This window comes from Bolinopsis microptera, chromosome 5 (assembly GCF_026151205.1).
Source record: "Bolinopsis microptera isolate Bmic1 chromosome 5, MBARI_Bmic_1.0, whole genome shotgun sequence".
Classification (NCBI taxonomy): domain Eukaryota; kingdom Metazoa; phylum Ctenophora; class Tentaculata; order Lobata; family Bolinopsidae; genus Bolinopsis; species Bolinopsis microptera.
Window position 1 is genome coordinate 15,440,164 of NC_087076.1, and position 17,977 is coordinate 15,458,140.

At 42.7% G+C, this 17,977-nt stretch overlaps 1 long non-coding RNA gene across 1 annotated transcript; it reads left to right on the forward strand.

Annotated features, from left to right (window-relative positions):
• The first annotated feature begins 3,470 nt into the window (after positions 1-3,470).
• LOC134815230 (uncharacterized) lies at positions 3,471-17,600 on the forward strand. The gene is made up of 4 exons (XR_010160228.1): positions 3,471-4,187; positions 5,360-5,447; positions 13,355-13,489; positions 16,393-17,600. It is a non-coding gene; the product is annotated as an uncharacterized LOC134815230 (long non-coding RNA).
• Positions 17,601-17,977: the final 377 nt, after the last annotated feature.

Below are 17,977 nucleotides of genomic sequence, written 5' to 3' on the forward strand. Positions count from 1 at the left end.
CTGTGCTGCAGTTTACAATCTTAACAAATTCCATGACAAATCCAGCAAGTGAGTCTTTGCTGACATTGTTCCCTTTCATAAGAACATGCTTCGTAACTTCAGTGATGTTTTTACACTTAGCTGCTCCAGTCAACGAATCGAAAGTTCCCCGAATGTCCTTCTCCAATCGATGCAGGGATTCCATTGTATAGCTCATTATGTACAAGTAGCGATGTACACGTTGTACTCGATTTAAGCAAGGCTGTGCGATGCTGATAACAAGAGCAATTAACAAACGTACATGAATTTGATAAGACAGCAATATATAATTAATGTATCGAAAGGATATTCCCTTTTTTACCACCTTACCATTCTGATTGATTTTGCACATGACTGACATGTTTTAACTGGAGAAGGGGTTCGCACAGTGGTAGTTTTATAAACCACGTTTAATTTATTGACCTACTATTATACCTAGTGGTAGTTTTATAGACCACATTTAATTTATTAACTTATTATACTTAGTATATATTTTTGGTGACTGTATCACCCAGTTTTAACATTTGATAATTGTACAGTTTATTGACGACACATTGACTGAATGTTATTTTATATTCTAATTTATATTCTAGATATTTTATTTATTTTTCAACAGACGACAACTTCCTGTTTTTTTTTCTTCTATATCAGTTACTCATATCTCTTGTACAGACTGCTTTACAAGGACATTGACAGATGATACTAACATTAGGCATTCATTATTGCATCTAAATTATTTCACTTGCATTAGGTTTAGAAATTTATTCTCTGGTTAACAGATTTCAAATGTTCAATTAATTTGTAGTATGACAGTAAGGTATATAAGAAGTTATTTAATTTTGCTTGGGCTATTATATTGACTATTGAGGTTTAATGATGATATGGAATTTGAATTTTATATAAATGTACACTATGTGGTTGGGGCATTTTGCATAATAAATATGGTTACTACTCCTATATATCACATTATTTGATTGGTATTCGATTTCTGATTATTTCCCTAGGAATATGATTATTATATCTCAATTTGGCTTTAGATAGGGTGCCCCGCTAAAAGAACTGGATTCTTCCAGGAAGCATCCCGTGCACAGAGCTTGGTCTACATATATATTAAATTATTAACCATTCATTCTGTATGTGCACGGAAATTTATTTCAATCAATCAAACGGCCACAGTTATTTTCAAAATGGGCCATTATAGAATAATTAAATATCTTTTTAGATTCTGAAATAACTAAGACAGCCCTTATAATTTAGAACGAAAATATAAAACTAGTCAATTTACATAGAATAATTTATTTAAAATAAGCAACAGGTAAACCGGGTTTTTATAGTATAAATAATCTGATCACGAAATGAGAGATGATTAAAACATACTAGACAGTACAATATACAATCACTTAACGACACCTAAGCTTGTATATAGGTGGAAGTGTTCATCAGATTCAAGCCCAAGTGAATCTACAATTAAATCACAAGGATACAAGGATACAAGGATACAAAGATACAAAAGTGATAATTATTTTATTGAGTTCACAATATTTATAATTATGAAATAATTTAACGTCGCACAATTCTAGTTATTTACAAATGTGTAGGGATAAAATAGAAATGTTTTATAATACTATTTTTCTTTGAATAGATCGAATTTGTAGAGTTTGATCTTATTTTGAGGTCCTGTAGCATTATGCACTGAGGTATTTGAGTGGAAATCTCAGTATTTGAGTGGAAATCTGTGCTCTTATAATAGGCTCACATATCACATGTCACATGTTGTTGCATGTGGCAAATTTTGAGTGTTTCAGACTTTAATTTTCTCTAATCCTCAGCTTTAGGGGCAATCCTCCACCGAAAACACACTCCCCAAATTGCACGCACAGCAATAACTTCCGTTAAACTTCATAAATCGAGGTCAAATTTTCTCCGTAAAAAGCACAATACCTTGAATGGTTTTTGTCAAGGTGCCTCAAAAAATATTATAAACAATAATCCGTTCAATTTTAATCGATACACATCAACTTAGTGCAGAATCAAGCATGGTATAAAAATATTTTATATATATCAAACTGGGTGTGCTTTTATTGCTACACTGTACACGTTGTATTGTGTATATTTCTCGCGCACGCGAAGCGTGCATGCCGGCCGGCCGTGTGTCAATGCTTTCGGCGCACGGTGGACACACTAGATTGTAGATATAGCGCGCGCCTCTTTAAAATATGTTTGATGTTTGATGTTGAGTTTTACTGGGCCGCGCTCAGCCTGTCATTCCGCCAAATCTATGTTAATGAACATAATAGCCTGGGGTCCTCAGGTAAGTTGAGTTCAAATAAAAATGAAATGTTACATTTTTGTTAATTCACATATTTGAAACTGCAAACGTTTCAACCCAGCAATTTGTTCGCATTACATTTAAAACATGACTAATTTTATTTTTATGATTATTCTGTGATCAGTGTTGTAGGTTTTATTTACAATCTACTAAGACGCGCGCCGAGTTGGACACGTCGACGCGGACGGTCTTGAAAAAAATATTTTACGAGTACCACCCGTTAATGATCAGTGATGGACTTATTTGTTATTTTACCTGAGGACCCCAGGCTATTATGTTCATTAACATATAGATTTGGCGGAATGACAGGCTGAGCGCGGCCCAGTAATTTGTTATTGTGTTATGTTATAAATTGGTAAATCAGAAAGACCATTGTAATGCAGCAAACGATTACAACAAGAACAAAGAAAACATTATTTAGACTTTCCTCAATGAATGTGCTATGAAATTTTTTATTTAAGCAATGAGCTAAACAAATAATAAAATGTGTCATGTATGATAATATTAAACATTTGTGCTGAGCGAGCTTAAAAATCGCAGGAAAATGGACAATTAAGTGCAATTGATATAAACGGGTGATACTCGTAAAATATCTGTTCCATATATAGGACCGTCGACGAGTCCAACTCGGTGCGCGTCCTGGTAGGTTGTAAAACTACAAAATTGATATTAATATTTCCAAATTGAAGGCACAATCTTTGTAGCGCGATGCACTACTGGGTCGCGCGCGCATCAAATAATGCTTCTCGCAACCACAGTAGTGTGCAAACCAACATTCGAACCACCAGCAGCTGGTGGTCAATTTCCTACGAACGCGACTTAATTTTGGTTCAGACTGGAGTCGAGCGCTACGTTATAGCTGTATATATAGCTCGTTTCACGACGAAATCTTCATTTATTGAGTTTGTCTGTCGATTATGTTGGAGTTTGTACTTTTAATTTTGTACTCGAATACTGTTAATTTATTTTTATTAAATAGTTGTTTTTCGTAACAGCACACTAGTACGTGATTCCTTTTGTTATTCTTACATAATTAGGAAGATTTTAAACTTCAATACTATAAATAATCAAATATTTACGAACACCGATCATCGGTATGTACCCATTATGCATTATTGGTATCGAAGTCTTATGTTGAGCTGGATATCGAAAAATTTCAAAATGTAAGGCTGTAATTTTGTACTTGTTTAGGTGTAGAACTAGGATTAACAACTTGATTGCTAGGAGCTAGGAAGAGATTTTAGTAATGATGACCCTTTAAACTTAAACTATATCTCTAGTGCACTTCGATCGGTTTTCTTTTCAATTTTGATAAAACCTAGTCGTGATCTTTGTTTCAGAACTTCACTAATTTATTAAGTTTTGTAGTTTATATAGACGGAACATGAGCAGATACCATTTGATTAATTATAATATATCCGATTTGAAATATTATTCTGTCGGAGTTTGAGTTCTACATGGACACATTTATTAACATCCCGCATGAATTTGTGTCGTCTTTACAATTTTTTGCGCTGAATTTGTATGCTTATTAATACTGCCGCATGATATCAGTAGCTGCTATAAAACTAGAGTGTATAGCATGTGTATTATACGATGTTTCCCACGTAAAAATCGCAGGTTGTTTTGGTGCGGCTGGGCACTCTACTGGTGATTGACACCAGAGACTGAGAAAAACTTTGACATAATTTTCAAGTTTGATATGACCTAATAACTACCACATTTACAGGAAGTATGGTAATACATTCTTGTCAGCTGTCTGGGCAAATCTTCTCTCGCAGAATTGGATTAAAATTTAATGTATTTTATTTCTCACTTCCAACGATGTCGCAATTATTAGGTAAAATTTGAAGTTATTTTGAGATTCAATTAATAAATTTTAGATTGCAGCTTGATATCACTTAGTATGTACATTGTACTCGGTTGCAAGGGTAGAACTTATGAGAATACTATCATAGTATTATTGCACTATACTATTATGGGTTCATCAAAGTTCGTATCATGATTTGTCACAATTAAACCATCGAGTCACTTGAGGAAACCCGTTAAAGCTCGCAATTGGCGACGAGATAAAGTTTGTGGTACCTCTAGATGTTAAGTTAACTCTTAGGCTCCAATCTTCCTTACTATACCTACCACTCCTTCTTCCTTGATAAGAAGTAGATCCATCTGGAACAGTGAGCTGCTTCTTCCCTTCTATCCCGTACTAGCCTACTCAGCTCTCTCCAAACCGTGAACAACTACTCCCGGTGCTAGAACTTTAACCGCATAATTATAACAGCACAATTCTTTCGCTTGAATCTCAGTCTGCTGTAAGACTGCTGTACCGGTAGAGTTTTTACTTGTATGATTCAGCAATCTGCTCTTTAGATGGTACCGTTACCTCCCGCCATAAGACTGTGCCGTCTTGGTGACCTTGAGAATATCATAAGGTCCGATATATAAAAGCACTATCCAATATCGAGACCCACTCAGGATCCCAAACCACGACTCCTTTCGGTCGTCTGTACTTGCTTTTTTCCTCCCAGCATGGACTAAGTCAATGATACTGTCTTACATCGCTGGCCTTGTTCTTATAAGTGTTCACTCGGCGCTCACAAGATAACATGTTCAGAGATCTGTTGCAGAACCTTGTCGTGCCGTCATTTATATACTCCTTGACTAAGAGCTACTTTACACCTACAGCAAAAATGTGCTAAATGATACCCATCCTCTCCTCACATTACTGTACTTGCACTTACCATCCTCATCTTCGCCATAGAGGTGGTTAAGAGGGTGACGTACACAGCATCTAGCACGAATCCAATAAGTGAGTCTACAGTGCGTGTCGAAATACATTGCATGTACCCTTATATATTAATTGAGACAGAATTTTAATAGATCAACAAATTCTTAAAATTTAAAAAGGTAGAATTTAATTCTATGGCATTTATTGAAACCTGCTTTTTTAAAGTTGAGAATTGGTTTCAATTTCTAGAATATCACGATAATGTTGACTCAAAACTGTTTCAGGCAGCTATCAAGTCTCAAGATATGACATAATTTGATAGAATGTTAGTACCAACGCTATCAGTGCATTGAAGTCGAGTTCTCGATACAGGTATTATAATTAGGTTCTATCGACCGTTTTTGTAGTCTTAACTCATTTTTATTTGTTATTATACGACCAATTAAAACCTAGCAAACCAGACTTCTTTATGTGCTAAATGTTACTTTAACCTTAATAATAGCAGCATTGTGGCAGATATCCAGTTACATTTTTTCCAGCCGTATATTATAAATATACAGGGTGGGCCAAAAGTCAGTGTGCAAACGTTGGCATTAATAGCTCAGTCACTGAGTGCCCAATTGAAATAATTGGTTCTGGTATGACTTACTACCACCACTGGTTCGAGAAATTTGTCAAATCGAAACATATTTGTGTTCATTGTTTTCAAAAGAAGGTTCATTTTCGCATTTATTTGATAGTTTGGATAATCGGATCGAGCCAAATTTTATTGAATTGTGTTTAGCCATTTAAATTACGTTTGCTCTAAAAAAATGAGAGTATATATCAGTGGGGGGGGGTGTCACGTCCGTCTATGTCCGCTTGTCTCATAGAATCCAAAAAGGACAGGACATAGGCGGACATTGGCGGACATAGGCGGACATAGGCGGACATAGACGGACATAGGCGGACATAGACGGACATAGGCGGACATTGGCGGACATAGACGGACATTAGCGGACATTAATGGACACCTAAATTGCTAAATAAAATGTTCAATTTTTGCTGTTATAGGGGGGATCATGTTTTTTGTCCGTTTGGTACCCTATATTTTCAAAACGGACAAAAAATAGAGCGGACAAAAACGGACAAAAACGGACAAAAATGGACGAAAACGGACAAAAATGGAAATAACATTTAGATGCTTCCTCCTCCTACTCTTCCTCCTCCTCCTCCTGGGTCTTCCTGATCTTCCTCAGTCCTCTTCCTCCTCCCCTCCTCAGTCCTCCTCCTACTCCTCCTCCTCGTCCTCAGTCCTCCTCATCAGTCCTCGCCAGTCCTCCTCCTCCTCTTCATCCTCCTCCTCTTCCTCCTCAGTCCTCAGTCCTCCTCAGTCCTCCTCCTCATCCTTCTCCTCAGTCCTCCATCCTCCTCCTGAGTCCTCCTCCTGGGTCCTCTTCCTGGGTCCTCCTCCTCCTCTTCATCCTCCTCCTCTTCCTCCTCAGTCCTCAGTCCTTCTCAGTCCTCCTCCTCATCCTTCTCCTCAGTCCTCCATCCTCCTCCTCAGTCCTCCCCCAGTCCCCCTCCTCCTCCTATTCAGTCCTCCTCCACCTCAGTCCTCCTCCTTCTCAGTCCTCCTCAGTCCTCCTCCTCCTCCTCCTGAGTCCTCCTCCTCCTCCTCCTCCTCTTCCCTCTCAGTCATCCTCCTGGGTCCTCCTCCTCCTGGGTCCTCCTCCTCCTCTTCATCCTCCTCCTCTTCCTCCTCGGTCCTCAGTCCTCCTCCTCATCCTTCTCATCAGTCCTCCTACTCCTCAGTCCTTTCCCAGTCCCCCTCCTTCTCCTCCTCCTATTCAGTCCTCCTCCTCCTCCTCAGTTCTCCTCAGTCCTCCTTCTCATTTCTCCTAAGTTCTCCTCCTGAGTCCTCTTCCTCCTGAGTCCTCCTCCTGAGTCCTCCTCCTCCCTCTCAGTCATCCTCCTCAGTCATCCTCTTCAGCCATCCTCCTCAGCCATCCTCCTCAGTACTCCTCAGTCCTCCTCCTTCTCAGTCATCGTCAGTCCTCCTCCTCATCCTTCTCCTCAGTCCTCCATCCTCCTATTCAGTCCTCCTCCACCTCAGTCCTCCTCCTTCTCAGTCCTCCTCAGTCCTCCTCCTCCTCCTCCTGAGTCCTCCTCCTCCTCTTCCCTCTCAGTCATCCTCCTCAGTCATCCTCCTCAGTCCTCCTCCTCCTGGGTCCTCCTCCTCCTCTTCATCCTCCTCCTCTTCCTCCTCGGTCCTCAGTCCTCCTCCTCATCCTTCTCATCAGTCCTCCTACTCCTCAGTCCTTTCCCAGTCCCCCTCCTTCTCCTCCTCCTCAGTCCTTTCCCAGTCCCCCTCCTTCTCCTCCTCCTATTCAGTCCTCCTCCTCCTCCTCCTCAGTCCTCCTTCTCATTTCTCCTAAGTTCTCCTCCTGAGTCCTCTTCCTCCTGAGTCCTCCTCCTGAGTCCTCCTCCTCCCTCTCAGTCATCCTCCTCAGTCATCCTCCTCAGCCATCCTCCTCAGCCATCCTCCTCAGTACTCCTCAGTCCTCCTCCTTCTCAGTCATCGTCAGTCCTCCTCCTGAGTCCTCCTCAGTCCTCCTCCTCCTCCTCCTGAGTCCTCTTCCTCCTCCTCCTGGGTCCTCCTCCTGAGTCCTGGGTCTACGTCTTCCTGATCCTCCCACTCCTCTTCCTCCTCCCCTCCTCAGTCCTCCTCCTACTCCTCCTCCTCGTCCTCAGTTCTCCTCATCAGTCCTCAACAGTCCTCCTCCTCCCCAGTCCTCCTCCTCCTCCTGGGGCCTTTTCCTGGGTCCTCTTCCTGGGTCCTCCTCCTCCTGGGTCCTCCTCCTCCTGGGTCCTCCTTCTCCTCCTCAGTCCTTCTCCTCCTCCTCCTCCTCAGTCCTCTTCCTCCTCTTCCTCCTCCTCCTCCCTCTCAGTCATCCTCCTCAGCCATCCTCCTCAGTCCTCCTCCTTCTCAGTCCTCCTGAGTCCTCCTCCTGAGTCCTCCTCCTCCTGAGTCATCCTCAGTTCTCCTCCTCCTTCTGGGTCCTCCTCCTCCTCCTCCTGGGTCTTCCTGATCCTCCTCCTCCCTCTCAGTCATCCTCCTCAGTCATCTTCCTCAGTCATCCTCCTCAGCCATCCTCCTCAGCCATCCTCCTCAGCCATCCTCCTCAGCCATCCTCCTCAGTACTCTTCAGTACTCTTCAGTCCTCCTCCTTCTCAGTCCTCCTCAATCCTCCTCCTGAGTCCTCCTCCTCCTGAGTCATCCACCGCAGTCCTCCTCCTCCTCCTCCTGGGTCCTCCTCCTGGGTCCTCCTCCTGGGTATTCCTGATCCTCCCCAGTTCTCTTCCTCCTCCCCTCCTACTCTTCGTCCTCAGTCCTCCTCCTGAGTCCTCCTCCTCCTGAGTCATCCTCCTGAGTCCTCCTCCTCCTCCTCCTGGGTCCTCCTCCTGGGTCTTCCTGATCCTCCCCAGTTCTCTTCCTCCTCCCCTCCTCAGTCCTCCTTCTACTCCTCGTCCTCAGTCCTCCTCATCAGTCCTCAACAGTCCTCCTCCTCCCCAGTCCTCCTCCTCCTCCTCCTCCTGGGCCTTTTCCTGGGTCCCTATATAATTTGATTTAATAAGTTAAAGCTATTAATAGCTTTAGTGTGATTAATAAGTCGTTTGTTTTGTACAAGATTATAGTACAAGTTGCGAAAAATTCTCAAAATGTTTGTCTGCTTATGTCCACCAATGTCCGCTAATGTCCACTAATGTCCGTCCGAGTCCGCCTATGTCCGTCCGGGTCCGCCTATGTCCGTCCGAGTCCGTCAATGTCCGTCCGAGTCCGCCAATGTCCGTCCGTGTCCGCCCATGTCCCAAAAAACACGTCCGTTGTCTCATAGAATCCAAAAAGGACAGGACATAGGCGGACATAGACGGACATGACACCCCCCCCCATCAGTTCAGTTCAGTAATAGCACATTCACATTTGCTGCTGATTTGTTGCTCTCTTATCGCAAGGCTTATCTCTACTGTTATCACGACACCGCTCAGCCTGTCGCTCGTCTTGTATTGTGTAACTTTAACTGTAATCATGGAAAAGATGGACTTGGAAAGTATTAACTACAGGTGGGATGAGATTTATTCTTGGAGCAAAGAGCAGTTGCGGAACTTTGGCAAACCGTACGGAAAGATGACGGACATAGCAGATCCGAAGTTTGCGAAATCAGTGAATAAGCCAGAACTTGTTGGCATTTGTAGTCGGTCTTATGAGTACATTGGCTATTTAATGGAAACTGTGGAGTCGTACCGAAATTGCTGCACAACTCTTCAGGCAAAGTTGATTCAGAACCAGGAAACTCTCATCAGCGTTCAGCAGGAGCTCTCTCAGTGTCAGTCCGAGAAACTGGAATCTATGAAGAAAATCGTGGAAACCTCAGTCGCTGATTCAGTTAAAGAGGAGATTAAGACTTACAGCGCAATTGTCAGCAATTCACAGACGGTAACTGCCCCAGTTATCTGCCCAGAAGCCCTAAAAAATGTTGTGAAGACCGTAGTCGCAGAAGAGGACCGTAGTCGAAATCTTCTTGTTTTCGGTTTGCCGGAGGAGGAGCAGGAAGAGTTAGAGGTAAGAATCGGCGAGGTTTTAGAGGAAATAGGGCAGAAACCGAAGGTGGAAGTAGTGCGACTCGGCAAGAAGAAAACTTCTACCTGTACTCGCCCAGTGAAAGTCTGCCTGACCAGCTCCTTGATCGTACATCAAATCTTAGCAAACGCTCGGAAATTGCGACAATCAGCCAAGTTTAAGACTGTGTTTTTGAGCCCTGACAGATCACTGGAGCAGCGGGAAGCCCGAAAGGAGCTGATTGCCAGCATGAGAGCTAAAGCTTTAGCGGAGCCGGACAAAAAGTTTTACATTAAGGAGGGACAGATATTCAGCTGTAGTCGCAATTGAGTGTATTTATCAGTACATGTGTGATAATGCTTGTTTTTCAGTGTGAGTGAAGTTTTAGTTAGTGCTAAGCGGGTGCCTACTAGGCTTTTAACTTTCTATACAGGACTGGATAGTCTTCAGACTGTTTTAAAGCTTATTTTTAGTGCAAGAGTTGGTTGCTAGGCATTGCATTTATCTAAGCAGCGCCTGTATTCAATAATTAATGAAATCTTATTAGCGGATTTAGGTATATAATTATTGTATATATTATTGTATGTATAAATTCTTGAGTAAACATTAACCAGTAAACAAAGCTGGTTCCCAAATTTGTGTGTAATTCGGAGATAAATTAAACAAGTTGTTATCGGCCACCATGTGTAAACGGAATGTTCTAGCAGACTGTATAATACTATAACATACATTTTCTTACACACACATAATCTAATCTCTGGAATGTTGCTATGATATCAATGGCAATGTTTTGATACTGTGTATTATCATGATTATGCCTTACAGGCCGATCTTCCGATGGAGTTTCGGTTGCCATGGCAACACATCAATATGATAAAGAATTTGTAAACGCAGTCACAACTCTGTCGTGTACACTGTACGGTGCGAGCGGTTATTTTATGATAGGTAACATCTACTTTTTCAGCATTTGCGGGATGACCAGTTCACACGTATATTTTCGCAGACACAACTTCGCATAAAATTATATCCAATTATTCTATAACCAATTATCTACACGGACTTCTGTCTAAATATGAATGAAATCGAGAAAACCAAATATTATATGTTTCATCCTGAAGTGCTGAGTTCTCAGGCAGTAAAATCATGATCCTGATAGATATCGAAGTCTCCTTAAATGATTGTCTCTGCTGCTTAATATATCTGGATTGTCGTTGGGAGGCGATGCAGATTTGTTTACTTTTAAGGGGGAGGTTCTGCTCAGCAGGAGAAAGAGGTGAATGGTGATGCACATTTTGTATTTGTCTGACATGTAGGACTTGAGCCACGTTTCCGTAAGTGCAATAAACGGTAACGAGTGGTTTTTGGATTTCTCCTGAATAAGAGCTGAGATTTTTGGCACTTCCCATATACTCGCACTTGATGCACTAGGATTCATGGACTGGACATTTAAGACGAGGCATGAGGAATAACGGGCACGTGCAGTGTATCCTCTGAGGCGGTAGGAACTGCTGGTAGTGGTATAGTGGGTAGTATATATATATTACTCATGCAACTAAGATAAATTGAGTATAAATACTCAATTTATCTTAGTTTAAGTTGCAAGTTATATAACTCATTTTCTAAAGGTCTCGTAAACTTTAATCAATTACAGAGAGTGTGGCCTCTTTTTCACTGAAAAGACGCCATCAGATTTCATTGCATTCTGGGACCAATTTTGGTGTGATTTAAAGTATCCTACAAATTGGTGTTTACTGTTTCGACTTTTGTAAAATCACTGTAACAATATAATCTGTATTCTTATAGTTTCAACCATAATAGTGAAATAGAGGGGCTGGCCAATAGCCACACCCTCTGTAATTGATTTAAGTCTACGAAACTTTCAGAAATTTGTGTGTAATTCGGAGATAAATTAAACAAGTTGTTATCGGCCACCATGTGTAAACGGAATGTTCTAGCAGACTGTATAATACTATAAACATACATTTTCTTACACACACATAATCTAATCTCTGGAATGTTGCTATGATATCAATGGCAATGTTTTGATACTGTGTATTATCATGATTATGCCTTACAGGCCGATCTTCCGATGGAGTTTCGGTTGCCATGGCAACACATCAATATGATAAAGAATTTGTAAACGCAGTCACAACTCTGTCGTGTACACTGTACGGTGCGAGCGGTTATTTTATGATAGGTAACATCTACTTTTTCAGCATTTGCGGGATGACCAGTTCACACGTATATTTTCGCAGACACAACTTCGCATAAAATTATATCCAATTATTCTATAACCAATTATCTACACGGACTTCTGTCTAAATATGAATGAAATCGAGAAAACCAAATATTATATGTTTCATCCTGAAGTGCTGAGTTCTCAGGCAGTAAAATCATGATCCTGATAGATATCGAAGTCTCCTTAAATGATTGTCTCTGCTGCTTAATATATCTGGATTGTCGTTGGGAGGCGATGCAGATTTGTTTACTTTTAAGGGGGAGGTTCTGCTCAGCAGGAGAAAGAGGTGATGCACATTTTGTATTTGTCTGACATGTAGGACTTGAGTCACGTTTCCGTAAGTGCAATAAACGGTAACGAGTGGTTTTTGGATTTCTCCTGAATAAGAGCTGAGATTTTTGGCACTTCCCATATACTCGCACTTGATGCACTAGGATTCATGGACTGGACATTTAAGACGAGGCATGAGGAATAACGGGCACGTGCAGTGTATCCTCTGAGGCGGTAGGAACTGCTGGTAGTGGTATAGTGGGAGCGCTGTTCCTGGCTGAAGAGGTGGATGTGGTCTGGGGTAGTGGTAGGGCATTTGAGTTTGAGGGAGGCTGGACCGGTGGTCGACTATTTCTGATAGGAGTCCGATCCTGGTTTGCATCGTTTCCAACAGTCTCCGTAACTATAACAATCCTGTGATCTGGTATTGGTTACTTAAACTTATTTAATTGAACATGGTGTTTGACGTTGGAGCTTATCACTTTACAGTTTACATCACCTTACCTGAATAATTGAATAGGATGAATACTGAATAGCATTTATTAATGCTTTCTTTACCCGGAGAACTCTGTTTTACTTGTCCCTCGGTAACACAAGACCGTGAGCCGTGACACTTAGTCACAATAATTAAGTCATAAGTCAGAAAGAAGTCCATAATTCGTACACCCATGATTATGTTAAATATAGATTGACTCCAGTCTCCATTGTTCAATGACTTCGTCAAAATGTTTTAGGAAAATGTTCACAGATTTGTTAATTTTGGACTCAAATTAACGTTGAGAAAAACTGAATTTATTTTGGAAAAATCCCGGCTAAAACCAAAATCCCGGCCGGTACCGGTACAAAATCGCCAAATACCAGCCGGTATTCCGGCTGCGCCGGTTATATCCCGGTCGAGTTCTGTCTGAGACCTAATTTTCTCTATTTCTCGTGCAATTTTAGATCAGACACAGTCATCTAAATTATTTAATAAGAAGGTTTAAATTATAAGCAATTAAAAACAGTTGGGACTATCATTGTTTGTGAGTACATATTATACGAATATAAGGTGGTTAATATAATTATAACACATTTAATATAAAACATTTAAGACACATTTTTTTATTCCTGCATTGTACTCATTAATTTAACTAGTAATATTATATAAAAACCACATTTCTATTTGTACAGGGAGCTGCTGGTAAACTACCGTCGCTATACATCGACTATGACTACAATCCTACTTTTAAAAACAAACTACATACATATCTCACATTTGCGAGGACTACTTCATCACAAGCAAAAAATCGACATTGGTAAATAAAGGTAGGTTCTTTTCACTGACTTCGTTAAATGAGTTACATATTTTCACACAAATTACGTGCGTGATCATTAAAGGGTTGCTTGTGTGCAGTTACTTCTGGGCCAGCGCCACCCTGTTGGGAGTTTTCACATAAGTAAATTTGCCGATAATACAATTTTACTCATTCTGGACATGTTACCTATATTATCATTATAGGGGGGGGTGTCATGTCCGTCTATGTCCGCCTATGTCCTGTCCTTTTTGGATTCTATGAGACAACGGACGTGTTTTTTGGGACATTGGCGGACACGGACGGACATTGGCGGACACGGACGGACATTGGCGGACTCGGACGGACATTGGCGGACTCGGACGGACATTGGCGGACCCGGACGGACATTGGCGGACTTGGATGGACATTGGTGGACATTAGCGGACATTGGTGGACATTAACGGACAAACATTTTGAGGACTGAAGAGTACTGAAGAGTACTGAAGAGTACTGAAGAGTACTGAGGAGGATGGCTGAGAAGGATGGCTGAGGAGGATGGCTGAGGAGGATGACTGAGGAGGATGACTGAGGAGGATGACTGAGAGGGAGGAGAAGGATCAGGAAGACCCAGGAGGAGGAGGAGGAGGAGGACCCAGAAGGAGGACCTAGGAGGAGGAGGAGGAGAACTGAGGAGGATGAATGAGGAGGAGGAGGACTCAGGAGGAGGACTAAGGAGGACTGAGAAGGAGAAGGACTGAGGAGGATGGCTGAGGAGGATGGCTGAGGAGGATGACTGAGAGGGAGGAGGAGGAGGAAGAGGAGGAAGAGGACTGAGGAGGAGGAGGAGAAGGACTGAGGAGGAGAAGGAGGACCCAGGAGGAGGAGGACCCAGGAGGAGGAGGACCCAGGAAAAGGCCCCAGGAGGAGGAGGAGGACTGGGGAGGAGGAGAACTGTTGAGGACTGATGAGGAGGACTGAGGACGAGGAGGAGGAGTAGGAGGAGGACTGAGGAGGGGAGGAGGAAGAGGACTGGGGAGGATCAGGAAGACCCAGGAGGACCCAGGAGGAGGAGGAGGAGGAGGACCCAGGAGGAGGAGGAGGACTGAGGAGGAGGACTGACGATGACTGAGAAGGAGGAGGACTGAGGAGTACTGCGGAGAATGGCTGAGGAGGATGGCTGGGGAGGATGGCTGAGGAGGATGACTGAGGAGGATGACTGAGAGGGAGGAGGAGGAGGACTCAGGAGGAGGACTCAGAAGGAAGAGGAGGAGGACTCAGGAGGAGGACTTAGGAGAAATGAGAAGGAGGACTGAGGAGAACTGAGGAGGAGGAGGAGGAGGACTGAATAGGAGGAGGAGAAGGAGGGGGACTGGGAGAGGACTGGGGAAGAGGAGAACTGATGAGAAGGATGAGGAGGAGGACCCAGGAGGAGGAGGACTGAGGACCGAGGAGGAAGAGGATGAGGATGAAGAGGAGGAGGACCCAGGAGGAGGAGGACTGAGGAGGACTGAGGAGGACTGAGGAGGACTGAGGAGGACTAAGGAGGATGGCTGAGGAGGATGACTGAGAGGGAAGAGGAGGAGGAGGACTGAGGAGGACTGAGAAGGAGGAGGAGGACTGAGGAGGACTGAGAAGGAGGAGGAGGAGGACTGAATAGGAGGAGGAGGGGGACTGGGGGAGGGTACCGCGACAATTGACCCCCCGACAATTGACCCCCCGACAATTGACTCCTATGTAATTACACTGGGGTCAATTGTCGCGAAATCTAGGCTTGAGTACGACAATTGACCCCCCGACAATTGACCCCCCGACAATTAACCCCCCGACAATTTACCCCCCGACAATTGACCCCCTATGTAAATACACTGGGGTCAATTGTCGCGAAATCTAGGGCTCAGTACGACAATTGACCCCCCGACAATTGACCCCCCGACAATTGACCCCCCATGTAATTACAATGGGGTCAATTGATCGGGTTAGGGTCAGGGTCCTGGGTCAGGATCCTGGTTCAGGGTCCTGGGTCAGGGTTAGCGTTAGGGTTAGGGTTAGCGTTAGGGTTAGGGTTAGGGTTAGGGTTAGGGTTAGGGTTAGGGTTAGGGTTAGGGTTAGGGTCCTGGGTCAGGGTCATGGTTAGGGTTAGGATTAGGGTTAGGGTCCTGGGTCAGGGTTAGGGTTAGGGTTAGGGTTAGGGTCCTGGGTCAGGGTTAGGGTTAGGGTCAAGGTCAGGGTCAGGGTTAATTGTATTAAATCATATTGTCGGGGGGTCAATTGTCGGGGGGTCAATTGTCGGGGGGTCAATTGTCGCCCACCCTGGGGGAGGACTGAGGAGGAGGATGGAGGACTGAGGAGAAGGATGAGGAGGAGGACTGAGGAGGACTGAGGACTGAGGAGGAAGAGGAGGAGGATGAAGAGGAGGAGAAGGACCCAGGAGGAGGACCCAGGAGGAGGACTCAGGAGGAGGAGGAGGACTGGGGAGGAGGACTGAGGACGAGGAGGAGGAGTAGGAGGAGGACTGAGGATTTGAGGAGGAGAGGAGGGAGAGGACTGAGGAAGATCAGGAAGACCCAGGGGGAGGAGGAGGAAGAGTAGGAGGAGGAAGCATCTAAATGTTATTTCCATTTTTGTCCGTTTTTGTCCATTTTTGTCCGTTTTTGTCCGCTCTATTTTTTGTCCGTTTTGAAAATATAGCGGACAAAAAACATGATCCCCCTATAACAGCAAAAATTGAACATTTTATTTAGCAATTTAGGTGTCCATTAATGTCCGCCTATGTCCGCCTATGTCCGTCTATGTCCGCCTATGTCCGTCTATGTCCGCCTATGTCCGCCTATGTCCGCCTATGTCCGCCTATGTCCTGTCCTTTTTGGATTCTATGAGACAAGCGGACATAGACGGACGTGACACCCCCCCCCCATTATACTAGTATTTCTTCAGGTCTGTCTTCTATAACCACGATGAAAAGAAAAGCTGGGCGAAAACATTTGAGACTGCAGATTGCAGAACTGGAACACTCTATTTGAAGACAGTGGCTGCTGAGTGCTGAGCTGCATCAAATCTATCAGCATCATGTAACTTCGATCAGGAACAGACTCCATTTCATTTCCGACAACTAGCACCTGTTTTCCCTAGACTTACCAAGTATTAAGTAACTGCATTAGTATTAGGTTAAATTAAAGGCCCTACATCGAACAAGTCTAACAATTAAAACTTAAATGCAAGAGTGCACAATTTATCACTAAATATCTTCCTCTTTTAATTCTAATCAACACACGGTTTCGTCTTTGTTTCACCCAATCGTGCTGATAATCAGTAATCATGCACTCTGCACTCTAACTTCGAGATGTTTCAAAAGGGCTCCCGACGAGTTGAATTAGATCAATATTTTCTTTTGATACATAGATACTGATTGGGAGGTTCATCATACTATTCTTGTCACATGGTAACGATTAACGATTAGCTGATCAGCTTCCAGCATCGACAGGCCGAAATCCATAAATATAATCAGTTGTAATTTAATATTTATCATCGTCCGGATCATCATAATATTTTAATTTAAAGTTACAATTGAACGGTGTTAAGAAAGATAATTTAAGAGAAATGTTTTGAAAGTGCCTGATTTCGAGTATAAGATCTGTACTGATACATTAATTTTCAGATTGTTATTATAGTTTATTTGTATTTTTTATATTATCTTATCCGCACAAGTTCGGAAGCCATCTGAACGCTATTGCCAGACACAGGCATATATTTATTTTGGGGTATCATGCTCTCAGAAATTTCAACTCAGTCCGATATTATAGTTATACTAACCTGCATTGCACAAGGTTAATTGTCTCGCAGTCTAGTGCATAAACCTTTTATTTTGTATAAACCCTTTATTTTGATTGGGAAAACTTTAGTTTAATGTGGTTACCGTCTCTAAAGTTGGCATGATAGTTAATAAACTCTTATCTATTATGTCACTGAAGATGACGCCTTGCAACATGTTTGACGATAGCCTGTAGATTGATAGTTTGATCTAAGTATTTACAACAATTCATCTAGTTTGATTGATTCAAAGGGAAACAAATTCCTCTCTTATCTATTATGACTATATTTAAATTCAATCCTGTAAAGTGATACTCCTTTTTTAGTAATTTAAACATGTGTTTTCTCCTTCTGATTTTTAAACTATTACCGGTCACGCTGAATAATAATGACATCAGTGAATTTAAAGCTATCGTTAACATCACTCAGAAAATGCGCGTCTTTAGCGCGTGTCTTGTTGTTATGCATCAATCCTTCGGTAGATCGGCGAGATGCACCACTGTGCCTCACCGAGCTGCGAAGGATTGACATCGTGAATCAAGCACAATCTCTAAAACAATTGTTGGCATTCCCAGCAAACCTAACCTGCTGAATGTGTTAATAATGCAGATAATTGCGTCTTTTCACGTTACAGCGTTTTTGTATTTGCGCGAGCTTAAGTTCACATTAGAGGACGTCGCGTTGTCGATTTGCGCACATTATCATGCTTGCT